This window comes from Gopherus flavomarginatus, chromosome 2 (assembly GCF_025201925.1).
Source record: "Gopherus flavomarginatus isolate rGopFla2 chromosome 2, rGopFla2.mat.asm, whole genome shotgun sequence".
NCBI lineage: Eukaryota > Metazoa > Chordata > Testudines > Testudinidae > Gopherus > Gopherus flavomarginatus.
In genome coordinates, this window is record NC_066618.1 from 259752662 (window position 1) to 259770692 (window position 18031).

An 18031-nucleotide genomic window follows, 5' to 3' on the forward strand; every position below is an offset into this window, starting at 1 on the left:
TTCTATAAGCAGCTATTACAACCCAGAAGGATGCCTGTGGAGGTGGATTTACAAACTGTCTGAATATATGTTCATAGTTCACTGTAAACCTGGAAAGCAAAATTTGGCAGATGCTCTCACCTGGGTGAGGGAAGCGAGAATAGACTCAGCCCGGTCTTGCAACAACATCTGGCAAGAACAGGGTTGTCATGCCAGGAAGCTTAGGGAGAACAGTGCTGGAGTGTCTTCATGATAATGAAGCAGCAGGCCACCTGTGGTATGAAAAGACATTGAGCCAGGTATCTGATAGATATTATTGGCTGGACATGGCTGCAGCTGTAAAGGACTGTGGGCTTTCCTATCTTGTCTGTCAAGAAAGGAAAGCAGCAGCAAGGAGAGGCAGAACTCCTTTAGGGGACATGTCCCATACTAGGCCGTGGGACTGGAGTTCATTCTGCTTGACTTGAAAGACCCACTACCAGAAATGCCATCTGGAAATTCATATTTGCTGGTAGCGTATGACAACTCCTCAGAATACATGATGGTGCAGCTTTGAACAGATAAAAGGACAGAGACAGTTTCAAAAGTATTGATGAAATATGTAGTATTGCATTCAGCCCACCAAGCTACATCCGCAGCAATCAGAAGAAGGAATTTAAATCACTTATTACATGATGTTTGGCAACAATTCCAGAAAACTAAGATGAGGACCAATGTTGCCCATCCTGTGAGAAATGAGGGAGTGGAGACAGTAAACTGCACCATTAGTTCCATGCTTAGTCTAAGTCAGTGAAGACCACCAAGATTGAGTTGTCAAGACACCTTTGTCATATTTGCATTTAACAGCAGCTGGCACTCAACTATTCATTATTCTCCTTATGAGATTATTTTTGGACTCCATAAAACCATGCTTTCCTATGATTTGAAGTTCAGGCAGTAAGACACAGTAAACCTCCTTGAACCTACCCAGGTTTTTGACACAGCAGAGTCTTATGTAAGTGATCTGAGGACAGCATTTCAGAAGGTGAAGGAACAAAAGAGCTGGAAAAGCACATGTCAAGCACAAGATGCCAGGAAAAAGTAGAATTCTGTGCCCAGTCAAGAAGGAGAGATGGTATGGCTATGCAACTGGAAAAAGCAGCCTGGAAAAAATGCCAAACTTACTCTTTTTTGGAGGGGACCTTACTCACTAATTAAAAAAATTAACAATTTATCTTCACTGATGCAAAAAGTGAGAGTTCACTTCTTTACAGTGCACAGAGAACTGAACAGATTCACTGAAAGAAAGGAGAATGTAAATACTGAGGATGCTCAACATCCATCCTAAAAGGTTGCAGAGGAGGATTTGGAGGTATTTCAGCAGGTTTCTATGGCTGTGGTGGGGGACAGGTTGTGAAGAATTGCCGGGGTCCTTGAGACCTCACTATCCTAAAGTCTTCAGTAGGTAGTCCGTCCACAACAGATAGGCCTAATCTGTAGGACATGGACCCTGTATTCACTGATAGCCTAGATCCAATTATGAATCATGTCTCCATGACTGAATATAGGACTCAAACAGGCAGAACAACCCAGAAACTTGTGTGGATGGCAGACTTCCTGGATTCCTAGGAGTTAGAACAATATTAAACTTTTAGTTACTGTTTTGAATTCTTACTCAACTAGGGGAGTGAAACTGGTAATGATCATGATAGACTGTACTGCCACCAATAGATGATGCTGTATCTTTATCTTAGTGTTGAGTTGTTATTTTGTATCTGATGGGGGGAGAGGAGTTGGTGAGAAGTTTGAGTCTTGCCTGTGTGTGCTGCAGTTGAGACCTGCAGTGTTCCATTAAATTATTTCAGTTCTATACTTGAGTATTGTAGCCCTAAGGATTAATCTGTTGGTCTGTATAAATATATCTTTCTTATAAATTTGAGTATTTGATGTAATAGGCTTATAGATTTATATTAAGAATAAGTTTGGCTGTAATGCAAGAGACCTACAGGCCAAAATCCTGTATGTGACGCTAAGGCAACTTTAGCACATTTTGGGACCCTTACTCAGAAAAGTAATAATAGACAAAATATCTAGGCAGATGTTTAGAGATCTTTGTCTGAACCAAGAACAGTAAAGGGTGGAAAAAGGGGATTTTTGCCCACAAATCTAACAAGTACATCACAAATGCGTACATACCTGTCATGCATACTCACATATATACTAGCCTATGGGGCAAGTGTACCCTAACATTTCCGTGGGGGAAGGATGAAATTTGGGAAGGGTTTCCGACTAATGCCCTATAAAAAGGTGAGGCAGCTCACCATTAGGTAGGCAATCAACCCATCTATCTACTTCTGTCTACTCTTCATTGCCTCTACCTTCAACTACGTATCGATGCTACTCATCTACGATGGCTATTAAATATTAATAGGCTGTATTTTATTTTATCTTTCAAACTGTAAGTGTAAAGAGATTTAATTTCCCTTATGTTTTATTTTAGTTAAAGCTTAGAGTTAAATTAGAAAGCAAACAAATCCACAGTAGCTTCCTCTGCCAGAGGTGTGAAAATGGAAATTGTCTTCCAATACCAGGTTATTAAAACAGAGTGTGAGTATTAACCACGTTTGCAGCTTATAATATTGTAGTACCATAGATGTATCTCTTAAAGAACTGTGATACTTGTAACTCTGTAATCCTAACTGTTTTACCATTTGCTTACTATTTCATTGATTTTAATAAAAAGGTCTTTAAGACTATATCTGTCTCAGTGTAAGCCTCCTGTCATACCCCCGAAGTTCCTTTTATAAACTCTGCGAAGCCTGATTCAGGACGAACTTTATCTTCTGATCAAACAAATTGGCGAGCCAAACCCATACTAATTAATATCTAATAATTATTAATAGTATTAATTAAAAATAATTAAATAAAATTACATTAAGTTGATAAATTAAATCAACTCTACTAATACACCACAAATCGGGCTAGAGTATTATACTAGCACTAAAATAACTTATAACAGCTATATGGGAAACAGGCTATGTTCATCAAATGGCTATAGTGGATAGAGATAGTTCATTTACACATTTTTAACAAATTATATTACTATTTGTTAATTAAAAGCAGATACGTTTTAATGATAACTTTTCTACATTTACAGAAGTAACAGGTATAAAATAGCAAAATACATTTTCTTTGTTAGGCCCTTGTAATAGCATAATATTACTCCTTCCATTGGAGAAGCAATATAGCTGTAGCGAGGGGGTCCCCCTCCCCCGCGCTCCTGAGGGACATAGGCCAGAGAAGGTGCGGCCACGGGTGGAGGCCCCACCGCCTGTCCCCACCCCCCGGAAGTCAAGGGGCGGGACAGGAAGTCCAAGGCCCGTCCCGCCTGTCCCCGCCCCCCGCAAGTCAGAGGGCGGGACTGGAAGTACAAAAGCCCGGCCCCAGCGCTCAGTTAGGAGGAGGCTGCCAGAGAAGGCAGACGCTAGGGCCTGAGCTCCTGCTGGGCCCTGCTTACCCTATGCCCGGTACCCGGAGGGGTAATGGCCTGACCTCCCCTGGGGCCAGTACTCAGAGGAGCCGACTGAGCAGTCCGACGCCCGGTACCCCGAGGAGTGGACCGGACCTCCCGACGCCCGGTACCCCGAGGAGTGGACCGGACCTCCCGACGCCCGGTACCCCGAGGAGTGGACCGGACCTCCCGACGCCCGGTACCCCGAGGAGTGGACCGGACCTGCCGATGCCCGGTACCCTGAGGAGTGGACCGGACCTGCCGACGCCCGGTACCCTGAGGAGTGGACCGGACCTCCCGACGCCCGGTACCCTGAGGAGTGGACCGGACCTCCCGACGCCCGGTACCCCGAGGAGTGGACCGGACCTTCCGATGACAGACACCCTGAGGAACCCATGACCTGGGACCCCCCGGAGGACGCCAGCGGATGGCAGGTACCCAGTGAGGGGGAGGTTGGAAGTGACCTGGGGGCAGCCGACCCCAGTCAGGCTGCAGGCTCACCTGAGCCGATGGCAGTGTGTTTCGGTCAGGATCCCCCACTGACCGCTAGCGGTGTTGACCGCTACTAGGGCCCCGGGCTGGAACCCAGTGGAGTGGGAGGGCCTGCGTTCCCCCTGCCACCCCTTCAAGGGTGGCAGACTCCCCCTCCCCTGACCGGTGGAAGCTATATATTGTTCCCCTGTGCTCAGCTCCGCTGACGAGGCCTGAGCCTAGACTGTGTGTGTTGCCCTGCCCTGCCCAAGGGCCTGGGCGTACTTATATACTGTTCCCCTGTGCTCAGCCCCGCTGACGAGGCCTGAGCGTAGACTGTGTGTGGTGCCCTGCCCTGCCTAAGGGCCTGGGCCACTTGCTAACTGTTGTGGGTTCACTCTGCCCTGCAGCAAGGGACGGGCCCCAAGTCGACGAAGCACGATGGGCCGGTGTGGCTCCCCTCCGCCCTCAAGGAGGGTGGAGCCCCGCCGCCGCTTTACTACAATAGCCAATTAATCTCAGTAAAAAATAAAACCTAGCAGCACACTAGCCCTGGTCAAGGACAATATTCAGACCCTGAACCATAATACATAAAGGCCAATCTTGTCCTATTGAAGCACCAAGAGAAAACATTGGATTCATTACTTGCCTGCACAGCCAGCAGGTTTTGATCCTAAATCATCATAAATTAAATTTTGCTGTAATTTAATCTTTTAAACACTCATTTAATTAAAGAATTCTGTGCAAACATCATTAGATATTATAGGTCACTAAAGGCCTAAGTGCAAATAATTTCTACCATTCCTTCTGGTCCAAGGTGAAATTATTTCAGTGGATTCTAAAGAGGGAACACACCACCTTCAAGTTACTTAGGAAGAGTACATAATGTTCAGTTTTCACAGCAGCAGTGAAGTTCTGTGAATGAATTTAACATAGTGACACTTCCCAATACATTTGTTCTGCATGAAAATAGGTAATGTACAATCTACAGAAGAGTTCAGGGCATTCATTATATTGAAATCATTGATTTAACTGAAATCCCGCCCCTTTCAAATCATCTCTCACACTTGTTTCACCAGTAAACATCATGAAATGTCTCCTTGGCAATCTGGATAGTGATCATAAACCACTCTATGGCTCTCTATGGCTTGCCTGAATCCTGACTAGATATATTTGCCAATGTACTAGATATCTATAAATATGGAAATGTAGTCATTAGCACTAAATAATATATTTAGCTAATTATAAACTGTTTTTCCCGCTGAGGGAGTTTTGCTCTTGAATATTACCAGTAGTTGTTCATGGTGGTTAAAAACTAATGTCATTTAAGGCAGGCATGATACAAACTATACCAGATGTCACTTTTTCCATGCTTGATAGTGCCTTCAGTAACATTAGAAGGGACACATCTTTCAGAGTAAGCAATAAGAATATAACCTTTAAAAAACTACACCTATGCTTACCAAGAATATATCAACATGTTATCTGAAGGTTCAAGTGGTGTATCTACATCTGAACACCCCAAAGCACAAATACAGCTACCTACTGAAGAAACAGTTTCTCCACAACCTAAAGGTAATTCCTGATGGTTGTTGGTCAAACTTTTCCCATTTATTGAAATTTCAAAAGATATCTACTAGTGCACCTCTTGCAAAAACTTACAAAGAAGGAAAGCTTCCCACTGCTACAATTGGTAAAACTGGAGGAGCTTGGTTTGCCAGACTGATCAGCAAAGCCAGTGCTGACAAACTATATGAAAAGACTGCAAAACACCAAACCTCTGGACTGCATCGACATACAGAAAGCTTTATAAGCCAGGCATAATATGTGAAGCTTGAAAGCTTGTACTAAAGCCAATTTTATAAGTACTTAATGAGGCTGTTAAGAATGCTAGAGACACAACACAGTTTATGCAATAAACATGGCTGTAGCCAACATACTTCCCATTTAAGCAAGAGATACCACACACTACAAACTGGAGGCCTATGTTAAGTGCATTGTCACTTGTTATCCCTGAAGTTGGACACTCATTCCAAACAAGATCAGCAAGTAGTCTCTATCTTTCTGCAAGAAACTCAGCTGACTGGTTAGAAGCATGTGATGCAACAGAGAAAGACTCTGCAGTCAAAAAAGTGAAGAACTCTCTCACGACATTCAAAAAATTACATACATGGCTGATGAATGCACTGAGGCAAATAGACATCAAGTATTAAGTCATTGCATACATTATCTTGATGTCAGTGGTAGGCCAGTAGATGCATTTCTAGATGTTCAGGTTATAGACGACACATCAGCTGCATCTGTGACAGCCCACATCTTAGAAAGAGTTAAATGCTTGTAAATTGGACACCAAACAGATGGTCGCTTGTGCATTTGGTGGAGCTGCAAGCTTCTCTGGAAGACATGTTTTTCTCAGAGAAAAGTGTAGCCCTAATCTCTCTTATACACACTGCAGAGGCCATTTTAACTTAAGTACCCAGAAAGATAATGGAGCAAATAATTAAGCAATCAATTTGCAAACACGTAGATGTTAATAAAGTGATAAGTAACAGTAGGCATGGATTGGTCAAGAACAGATCGTGTCAAACCAACCTACTAGCTTTCTTTGATAGGATAACAAGCATTGTGGATGGGTGAAAGCTGTAGATATGGTATATCTTGACATTATTAAGGCTTTTGATACTGTCTCGCATGACCTTCTCAAACCAAACTAGGGATATAGAACCTAGATGGAGCTACTATAAGGTGGGTGCATAACTGGTTGGAAATTCCCAGAGCGTAGGTATCAGTGGTTCATAGTCAAGCTGGAAGAGCATATCGAGTGGGATCACACAGGGATTGGTCCTAGGTCCAGTTCTGTTCAATATCTTCATCAATGATTTAGATAGATAATGTCACAGAAAGTACACTTTATAAAGTTTGCAGACAATACCAAGCTGGGAGGGATTGCAAGTGCTTTGGAGGATAGGATGAAATTCAATACGGATAAATGAAAAGTACTCCATTTAGAAAACAACGATCAATTGCACACATACAACATGGGAAATGACTACCTAGGAAGGAGTACCGTGGAAAGGGATCTGGGAGTTTTAGAGGATCACAAGCTAAATATGAGTCAAGAGTGGAACATTGCAAGAAAAGCAAATATCATTCTGGGATGCATTTGCAGGAGTATTGTAAGAAAGATACAAGAAGTAATTCTTCTGCTCTACTCTGTGGTGATACAGCCTCAGTTGGAGTATTGTGTCCAATTCTGGGTGCCATATTTCAGAAAATATGTGGACAAATGGAGAAAGTCCAGATGAGAACAACAAAAATGTTTGAAGGTCTAAAAAACATAACCTATGAGGAAAAAGATTTGGGTTGGTTTAGCCTGAAGAAGAGAAGACTGAGTGGTGACATAACAGTTTTCAAGTACATAAAAGGTTGTTCCAAGGAAGCGGGAGAAAAAAATATTCTTGTTAACCTCCGATGATAGGACAAAAAGCAATGGTCTTAAACTGCAGAAGGGAGGTTTATGTTGGACATTAGGAAAAGCTTCCTGTTAGGGTAGTTAAGCACTGGAATAAATTGCCTAGGGAGGTTGTGGAATCTATGTCATTGGAGATTTTTAAGAGCAGGTTAGACAGTCACATCTCAGGGATACTCTAGAATAATACTTAGACCTCCCTTAAGTTCAGGGGACTGGACTATAACAGTGGTTCTCAACCATGGGTCTGGGGCCCCCTGGGGGGCCGCAAGCAGGTTTCAGGGGGTCCGACAAGCATGGCTGGCATTAGATTTGCTAGGGCCTAGGGCAGAAAGCTGAAGTCCTGCCATGTGGGATTGTAGCCTGGGGCCCTGAACCCCACCCCCCAGGGCTGAAGCTGAAGCCTGAGCAACTTAGTTTCATGGTGCCCTGTATGATGTGGGGCCCCAAGCAATTGCAATGCTTGCTACCCCCTAACACTGGCCCTGGCTCTTATACTCAGAAAAACAGTTGTGGCATGGCTGGGCCATGGAGTTTTTATAGCATGTTGGGGGGGGACAGCTCAGAAAGAAAAAGGTTGAGAACTCCTAGACTAGAAGACCTCTCAAGGTCCCTTCTAGTCCTGATTCTATGGTTCTATTCAACTAGCACTAGTATGAGCTGCAGAATCTTCAAAAGACATGTAAAAAGCCATAAAATTTAATGTCTTTATTTTTTTTTTCCAACAAGAATCCAAAAAAAATGAATGTCTTGGAAAAAAAATAAGATACTCTGGGACTGAAGTTCAAATTAGTCCAACCTGGGAAAACCCACTGGCTTTCTCATGAGTGATCCTTGGATGTTGTTTAAAATTACTGCGACTGTTATTAATGGCTTTGGAAAGTATCTACCAAGATGGAATAGATCTGAGTAGTGAGGCTGGTGGATTACTTTTGCTACTATATTCAGAGAAGATAATCGCTATTCTCTCTCATGTAAGTCTAGTGCTGAAACCACTTGGGTTATTAAATAATGCCATCAAGGCATCTGCAACAACAGTAGTAGATGTTTGTCCAGCAATGGAAGCTATGCTTGGATCAGAGAGCAATCCATTGAAAACATACTGGAAGAATCAAAGACTTCAGTCCAGAAGTTGACTAATGAAGGCATTTATATTGAATCCTTAAGCGAAGAAAACAAGAAGTGTTTGTTAAACCAGCTGAAAAAGTACAGACTTGATTCTTACAAATCTACTACAGTGACAGTTAAGTGGAGTGAGACACTATCAGCAATGAAGCTGCCATGTGATCAGGACAGAATAGAGAATTTGAACACAGCGTGCAATATTATAGAACGAACGAATGAAGATTTGACGTCAACTTCTTTTTTATCATCACTAGAGGCTCGACCCGATCTTTTTGCTGTTTCCTGGGATGAAAGAAGTAGGAATTCATTTCTTGCTACTCCTAGTCACAACAGCTATAGTTGAATGTTTGTTTTTCATCCTCGAATACAATTTTGTGTTCTGAAAGAAATTGCCTTCTGCCTGATCATGTGAATGAACTAATTAGCATATCAATTGAAGGAGTTGGAAGTAGTGGACACACAAGAAGTCATCAAAGATGAATGCACTACATTCAAAAAGTTCATTAACGGAGCTGTGAAAAATTACAGCAAGAAACCCACAAGGATGTAGATGTAGTGCCTCACAGAAGGCTTGAGTATCCAACTTTAATTTGTATGATGATTTTAAAATGTGAGCTAAATTTAATGAAATGATCCTGAAACATTTTTCAGTTTTACTGTGGTGCTATACATCTAATTCGCCCTCATAGGCTCATCCCTCAGCCATCACCTTCCTGTAAATTCAAACCCTATTCCTCCACAATTTCAATCCCTGGGAAAAATACTGGTACAAATAAATACTGATGGTAATGAAACAGAACTCAATAGTAACTGTTCAGAATTTATTTTTAAAGTGATGAGATTATTTAAAGTAATAGTTGATCATTCACTTTTATTTTGTTGTTCCCTTTGGATAGAGGAAGACTAAAGACCCAGCAATTTAGATCTCACCTTCCGTTTGACACTTACATATGGTTTGTGCCCCATTTCTATAGAGCAGGGTCTTGTCTTTTCTGTTCTATTTGCCACTGTCATTTGTTACTGGGTCTATCACAAGAGCCAACTCTGAAATAAAGATATTTCTTTTCATGTTAGGGTCTCCAAGTTGTAGGTCCTGGGTGCAGAGTGGTGCACTTAGGATCCATTTCCTTTGCATACCTTAGAGGCTGTGAGTTGTTTCTCCTACAAATCTTTCACTGAAAGTAGATTTTATGATTAAAAACACAGGTGCCTACCTTTGAGTAACTGCTGAAAGCACTGACAAATTTCCAAGTGTGTGAACTCAACAATGCATATGTGTTTTTTGTAACCTAAAATTGCAGTGCTCTGCTTAGAGCTTCCTACCTGGTAGTGGTAGAATGGCTAGCTTGCCTTCTTGCCAATTGGACTTGAGCCCCTTAGCCCCTCTGTGTGCCAGAAGGAAGAAATCACAAGTTATTTGGACTAATAAAGGTAGTGAGTAAAGTCTTTTCTTGCATAACAAAGTTGTAGCTGTTGCTATAAAGCCCATGTCCAGGTTTTTCCATCTAAGCAATTTATTATTTAGCAGGCTTCACTCCAGGGCTAACTAATCAACAATCATTACCTCTATCTGATCTCTTTACTTTACTGAAATCCGCTTCCCCTACCGAAACTCCCACAGCCTCCATGCAGACAAAAAAACCACGTCTGAGGGCAGGAAGACCGCATGATTCACTGGGGACGGTTTGCTTTGGCCCTGGAGGTGCTTCGTGTGGGGAATGGGATTTCCATTTCCCAACGTTTCCTTTGGTGGATTTCCCTGGCAAGGAATTACTAACTGCGCCGGCCTGGTGCCAATGGCTGACGCTCAGATCAGAGGCTGGGGGAAGAAGGATGCTGCTGATCCTGGACTGAACTTCTGGTGCCCGGGAAAACCAAACCGCTCCCAGTTTCCACGACGAGCTAAGGCTCCCTGCCCCGCTCCTGAGAGGAGATTCCCTGGAGCCAGGAAAGCCTCTCCTCCCCGGGACCGCAAGGGGAGAGCAGCGACAGGCACTGCCCCCAGCCCCTGCTGTGCAGAGACCACGTTCCTCGGCAGAACCAGGTCTGCGACACGCGTAACGGGCCGGGGGCGGAGGCACCTTTCAGGAGCCGAGCTGGCAGCAGCGCTCGCCCGGGGTCAAGCAGGGGATTCCGGAGCCCTCCTGCAGTGGCGGCGGCCCAGGGGCTCTCCGGGCACCCGCTGACGGAGCACGTTCGGCCGGGCCTCGGCTGGCCTCACGCGTGTCCCCTTCCTCCCTGGCCGGCACAAGGCGGCTGGGGCCCTTCCCCCGCCGCGAGGAGATGAGCCGCGTCTAGCTTCGAAACCGGGCGTCGCCGCTTCCGAGTTAGGCACCCACCCGCGCCGCGCCGCCCCGCCGCAGCCAGCTGAGCGCCCCCGCGTGCGCGCAGACAGAGCCGCCCCGGCCCCAGCCCACAGCGGCGGGCGGCTCTTCTCCGGCCTGCCGCGCTTCCCGGAGGGCGCTCACCGGCTTTCGCGGGCTGCAGCCGCCGGGCCAGCGCCTCAGGTAAGCGCCGTCTCTGCCCCGCTGCACCCTGGCAGCTCAGCGCTCCGCAGGTGGAGCCCGGCTGCGCGGGGACCTGCGCGGCTCCCCCGTGCCCTTCCCCGGCGGGCCGGCGCTGCGGCTGCGGGCACGAGCAAGCCTTGGGGCGCAGTGCCCCGCCGGAGCGCAAAGCTGCGGAGCCCGCTGCGCGTACAGGTGTGGCTGGGTCAGGGTCAGAGCAGGGCTGGAACCGAACAGCTCCTGAGCTGCCGAGGATTGGGACAGTTTGGGAGGTCTCGGTCCCTGTCTGAAGTCTACAGCCACTGCCCAGTTCCAGCGCTGGGGTTTGAGTTGGACTCTCCAGATGCATAGCTAGGCTTGGCAGCATTAGCTTGTAGCGGTGTATACACCAACTGATGAAATAATAGTTCCATTGAGGAGACTTGAAATTTACAGAGAGGCAAAGAAAGCAAAATGCTACTTGAGAATTTGTTGGATTTAGGGGTATTTACTGTGTATCTTTTGACATGTGATGTGGACAATTTGGGTTGTAATGGTTATAAAGCTTTGGCTTTTTGAATCTCAGTCTCTACTGTCCTTAAATAACTATCTGCTTCTCCTAGCATCTAACACCTGCCCATACTTTTCCACAACTGTGAAAATTTAAATTAATAGAAATAGAAAAAATATTTAAAACCTATGATTTTGGGCAATTGTGAACGTGTACATCAATAGAAACAGAAAGAATACTTAAAAATAAACATTGAGATTATCAATTGAAATTAGAAATAAAACATCTCACATTCTGTCAAACCTTTTTATAGAGGAGTGAAGAAGATTCATTGGTGCTTAGAGGCCTCGCTTGAAAGAGCTACCTGCCCTGCCTCTCTTATAGACAACCAGATCCTTGCTACTATTCTTAGGTACTATAGAGCAGTAAAAAATAGTCACACTGGATCCCCCATAAATGTGAAAACACCATTAGCAACCTCTGTTTTATATTTATTACTATATTTTGTATGTAATGAAAGAGCTACTGTGTATGGGCCTTACTGCTTTCTCCTGCACAGTCTCAAAACAGCTCAATGGTGTGTCATAAACACTATACTGTAGCTAAAGGAGATTCTCCTTTGAACTCAGGTGGTAGGGGCCTATGCATTTGGAATCGGAGAATCTGAGTTATGTCCCCAGTTTCGGCTGTGAAGTTCTGAGTGGTCATGGTGTAGAGAATTATGACAACTATGAAGTCCTGAGTAGCCACAGATTTTTAATTTCTAGTGTTAACTGTGTTGTTTAATATTGAGGAGTGAAGAGGAGAGGAATGTATTTTGCCGGAGCAAGCACAAAAGTGTATTTCTTCATTTTTTTTGTGCTGTCAAACAACTAACTGACACTAATGCCACCACACAGATAGCTACGCTTCAGTAGTGGTTGAAGTGATTCCATATCCTATCCTATATTCAATATGACTATGAATTATGTAAGACTAAGCTCCCAGTTTTGTGGGGCCATTTACATACTTCAGTATCGTATGTAACATTTACGTCGGTCTTAGGTTTTGTAAAAACTTGTTTTTAATACTATTACTTACTGATGTAAAGTTGGGGGCAAATTTGACCTCACAATAACTGTTTAATAGTTGCCCAAAAGTATATATGATATCTTACAGTTATATATTATCCTTAAACTCTTTACAAATGGTTCATCGCTGAATTGTGGGCATCTCTGGGGTAAAACATAGGAACTATTTTGACACGTCAAAATATAGTTCTGAAGAACACTGTAGCCAGTTGAAATGGCAGGGGAATATAAATTAAGTAGGATATATTTAGTTAATCTGGAAATTAGCCAGTTGATGATACTCTCTAGCCTCATGAAAATTGTTGTGGGATCTTCAGTGACCACAAATTGTCAGGATCTCAGTTTTAGAAGACAGCATTTCAGTATCATACTGACCCCTAACATGATGCTGGACATTAGGTTAGTGTTAACTCAGAGCGGAAGAATGCAACCTACTGATTTACAAAGCACTTTCTGAAGCATTTGGCTTTTCTTCTTAGGCCACCATTCAAGAAGTGAACAGGCCTGACTCTGTTTAGCTTGAGAGATTGGAAAAAAAATCAAATGTGATTTGGTATGCCTGCCCTAATAAGGAGCACTAAGATAGAAGGCATAGTCTTAACAAATCCCAACACGTCTGGGGATAAGGAACTCTAATAATGGGCACAGTGAAACATGCATATGATTTTTCTATGAAAACTGAAATCTTTGAAACTGAAAACAGCTTTAATCATATTCCATACTATTTCCTTCAAACATGTGTTTTAAAATCTAGATTTTTAAAATTTGGCTTTATATAATTGTGTGTAAAAACATATATATTTAACTAAAACATTATTAAAACTAAATCTGATGTACTTCTATGTTAATATTTTGATAAAGAAAATACAACATTAGGCTGGTTATATGAGGCTGCAATTAAGGCCCTAATCAGGGGTGGCTCTAGGGATTTTGCTGCCCCAAGCACGGCAGGCAGGCTGCCTCCAACGGTTTGCCTGCGGAGGGTCCGCTGGTCCCGGGGCTTCGGCTGTGAGAGGTCCTCCAAAGCAGCGGGACCAGTGGACCCTCCACAGGCATGCCTGCAGAAGGTCCACCGAAGCCGCGGGACCAGTGGACCCTTCGGAGGCAGCCTGCCTGCTGCCCTCGCTTGGCGTGCTGGGGCCTGGAGCTGCCCCTGGCCCTAATCCTGCAAATATGCATATGCTTACTACTTCTGTGAGTAGTTCCATTGACTTTAGTAGGACTACTCATGAGTAAAGTATAATGCACGCTTAAGTGTGTGCAGGACTGAGGCCGAAGAATATAATAGTAAGGGATATTTTAGGCAGCTTATACACACTAAAGGAAGACTAATCAGATATAAAGAATCTAGTATGACTGGTACACTCTACTCAGGTGAGGAGAAAACACCAACTGCAACTATTTCACATATAATCAGACCACTAATGACAGATTATTCTAATTGATAAGGTATGCTCACAATTCAACTTTGTTTACTTTATAAATAAGGAGTATCTAGAATGCACTACTTCATATCCTGAACATTTTGTTTTAGGCAGATGGTGGTGTTCAGTTCACCCTTTTTTCAGCCTGACTTAGCAGCACAGGGGTCAGTGTAGATAACATAGCATGCCTGTATTTTTTTTGTTGTTTTTTTTTTAAATAGAGCCTTCAGTTTGTAACTAAGTAGCTGTACTTCAGGAGAAAACTAAACAGCCAACTTGTATTATATGTCACATAATATGCATTTTACAAATATAGTGCCTTTTCAAAGTGGACAAAACTAAATTTCTCAGTACCACAGTGCTACTATTCTGGTAATTTTGAAACTCTGGTGTCTAGAACAGATCCATAACTGGAGAGTGCAGATGTATCTGCCCCAAAAGAACAAGTTTAATGAAAAGATCCATTGTCCAAGCAGCAAATGAAGAAAAATCACTAACAGAGAGATTGATGCTGTCATAAACTAAGAATCCCCTTTGGTAAATCCTGCTCAATGGAAATTGTGAAGAGTGAACCATTCTGTGGGTATACTGCTTTCCAAGATCACTGTAAACTTTTATTATGGTCAATTTCTGAAATTCTTGAAATGATCATTAGTTGTTTTTAATAGTATTGTCAATATTAGCCACAGTGATATTAATGGGGCCAGATATCACAGAGATGGATGCATTAGAAATAACTAACAGATGCTATATTACTGTTTCTTATTTCATTAGAGATGTAGAAAATGAAGTGATATAAAATATAACTTGAAAGGTATTCTCAAAGAAAATTAGACTTAACACTTTCACTAAGTTCATTAGATAATTAAATTGACTGAGTGTGAGCAAGAAAGTGTTACTACAACATTTATATAGCACAATGACATTGTAATGTGGAAGCTGAAATGTTGAATATGTTATAATATGCTTTGTGTTTGTAAGGAATGTGTTGGTTTTCTGATTGCAAAAGGTTTTTTTATTTTTATTTTACTTTTTTCTTAATATCTTGTTTGTCAAAAATTGTAAGATAAGAAAACTAAATAATCCTTTTACATCAACAGTAAAAGGTAAACATGGTAAAAAATTTTAGTAGGTGCTGATTAGGGATGTAAAATATTGAACTGTTAACTGGTAAGCATTAGTCTAACTGTTAACCAACCTGCGCGTGGGTCTCGATCTGGTTCTCCTGCCCCGGGCCACACCAGCCTGATCCCAGCCCATGGCTGACTGCAGCCCCAGGCTGGCCGGAGCAGCCCAGGGCCAGCCCTGGGAGCTTCATGGGCGAGGGGGGTGGCCAGCTGGGCAGGGAGAGTGTGTTTAGGCTGAGGAGGCAGGCAGGTGCTGCGGGCCCTGTCATGGGGTAAAGTAGTCCCTGGCCTCCCTTTGTGCCACTGGAAGGGGTTCGGCTGAGGAGGTGGACAGTGCGCTGGTTAGTGAAGAGAAGGGAAGCTGCTGCTGGGTTGGCATGGAGCGTCTGTGGAGGCCATATTGGGCCAAACTAGGTAGCTGGGGCCCCTCTCCCTTAAATCAATTAACCGATATAATTTTAATCATTTAAATGGTTATCTTTTTAAACAATATTTACATCCCTAGTGCTGATAAAGGATCACTGAGGGTGTGGGTTTTTTTATTTGTTTTTTTTGCCGAACTATACAATTTATGGAGCTTATAATTGTTTTTCAGTGACTACGCTGGTGAAGGTCTTGAGCTCTAATTATGAGCTACACTCAAATTATTATAACATACAAATAAAAGGTTAATGGGTTAGCAGATATTATTGGTAAGTCAAAAACTATTGGTAAGGATCTGAAGTAGAGAACTAAGAGTTAAGAGTTTCTAAAATCTTTCCAAGTTTTTCTTTTACCACATGTAGTTTAAAATTAATTGTAATCAGCTCAGGCAAACTTGTAGGTCTGACTGTGAGCTGTGTGCACAGTATTACAATTGGCAATGTATTCAGATGAGTATCTGCTTACATGCTTAGCTATGTTCATGATTTTTGTGTATGTTAGACTATATAAAATGTTAATAAAATTTGAATTCTTAAAAATGGCTACAAATAAAATCATTTTTTGTGTGATTGCTCATGTTGTTTGTGAGAAATTGCACTATAAAGTCCAGTTAATTTGATATGGTTACTAAGCATCAAAACTAAGAATATGGGGATTCGGTACTGTCACAGAACTAGTGGAACAGTTGCTCTGTGTTACTCTCCTGAATTATCACAAAATGTCTGATTGCTCATATTATTTGTGAACCTCCTGTAGTCCAGCCCCACAGCTGGGCTGAGTTTTCGCAAAGCTAAGGAAGAAAACAGAAAGCAGTGGTTTCCTTTGATCTCAAAAAGTCAGTGGTTCAGTTGGGAGGGGTGTGATATGCCATTGTCTCCAGGACTCCCCATTAGAGGGTGCAATGGGAAATGGGTAAACTGGCTTTGCATTGTGGTTGGCCCAGTCTCCCAGATTGTTTGGGCTGAGGGGAGAGGAGGGACACATTACACCACTGGTGGTTCAGCTTGATACCCCACTTTAGTTACTGTGTATAAAATCACCTCCTTATTAGCTTGCCCAATTTCTATAGTGATCATAAGAGCACTTGTGGGAAAGATGTCTTGACAGCTCTACGTTTTCTGTCCTGGAGAGAGCTCCTTTAGGCTTTCTAGAGGATTTTCTGATACTGATACTTTGGTCGGCTCCTGTACTGAAGCAGCAATCCAGAGAGAAAGGAAGTTCTGCTGCAGAGGTCTCTGAGTGCCTTGCTGGTGTCCCCTAGGGTGAAGTAGGTGAGGAAGCAATGAAGGAATAACTCCCTATAAGCTCCAATAGTATCAGCTAGAGCCAGCAGAAAAACGCAGTCCTGTCTTCAGCTGACCCTCAGTCTCAGAATGTCCCAGCTGTTTCATTGGAGCTTAGAGTGCAGCATATTAGCCACAACTTCTTTATTGCTCATGTGACCAATATGGCATGCTGTAGGGTTCATAGCTGCTGTTCCAAGATCCCTGTGGTCAGTCCAGAGCTCTTTCCCTCGCACTACATTCTCAGCAGAGAGGACATGCTGTGAGAACAGTTGAAGCAGAGCTGGAGCAGGCATCAGAACTCCGCAGACCAAATAGAGATGTCCGCTATTTCTAATGGTTTGCACAATAGTGCCCATTGATTTTTTAAGCGTTCAAATTGAAACTCCTCATGGAAGGAGCTAAAGGTGCCACGCTGTAACTGCACCCAGAGAATCGTGAAGTGTATTGTGTGGGTTAAAGCATTATGCTTAGCTGAAGCGTTAAGGTTTCCTTATGTGCCAGAGCAGCTACAAAAAAGGAGATTATGCCCAAGCTCACGTTTCCAGGCCAGGTAGATATCCAGAGCCTTCAACTAGAGATTTCCCAGATAACTCATGGATTCAATCAGTGAGACATCTGAGGCAGAGTGACAGAGGTGCAAGATAACTGCTTCTGGGAACAGGGAGAAGTTCCTTTTCTTGAGTTTCTGAAAGAGATTGTTGCTTGTGTGCTGTATTCATAGATTTTTAAAACCAGAAGGGGCTATTTATGATCATCTAGTCTGACCTCCTGCATAGCCTAGGCCCACCAAGTGAATCTTGCATTGAGTCCATAACTCCTGGTTTAGTGATAGCTTATCTTTTAGAAACATATGCTATCTTCATTTAAAGATTTCAAGTGATAGAGAATCTACCACATCCTTAGTCTGAATTTACCTAACCAGCTACTAGTCGCTAGATGTTGTTGTGCCTTTGTCTGCTAGATAGAAGAGCCCTCTACTGTATATAATCCCAATATACTTATAGATCATGATCAAGTTGCCTTTTATTCTTCTTTTTGTTAAGATAAACAGATGGAGCTTCTTTAATTTTTCTTATTGTAAGGCAAGATTTCCAGCTCTTGAAACATTTTTGTACCTCTTTGCTGAACCCTTTCCAATTTGTCAACATCCTTTTTATGCTAGATACACTGATC

General features: G+C 43.0%; 2 protein-coding genes across 11 annotated transcripts in view; one reads left to right on the forward strand and one right to left on the reverse strand.

Moving 5' to 3' along the window:
* The window catches only part of NIPAL2 (NIPA like domain containing 2), a 434384-nt gene that overhangs the window by 72479 nt on the left and 343874 nt on the right, over nucleotides 1-18031 (reverse strand). The window lies entirely within an intron of this gene.
* MATN2 (matrilin 2) overlaps nucleotides 10368-18031 on the forward strand; it is a 123502-nt gene continuing 115838 nt past the window's right edge. For 7 of the 10 annotated variants that reach the window (XM_050940649.1, XM_050940639.1, XM_050940646.1 and 4 more), the window contains exon 1: nucleotides 10369-10578. The gene's annotated coding sequence lies outside the window, so the exon portion shown is untranslated. Of the gene's footprint in view, nucleotides 10579-10948; nucleotides 11042-18031 lie in introns of those variants that run through there. The other 3 variants (XM_050940647.1, XM_050940640.1, XM_050940641.1) reach the window with 3 other exon arrangements.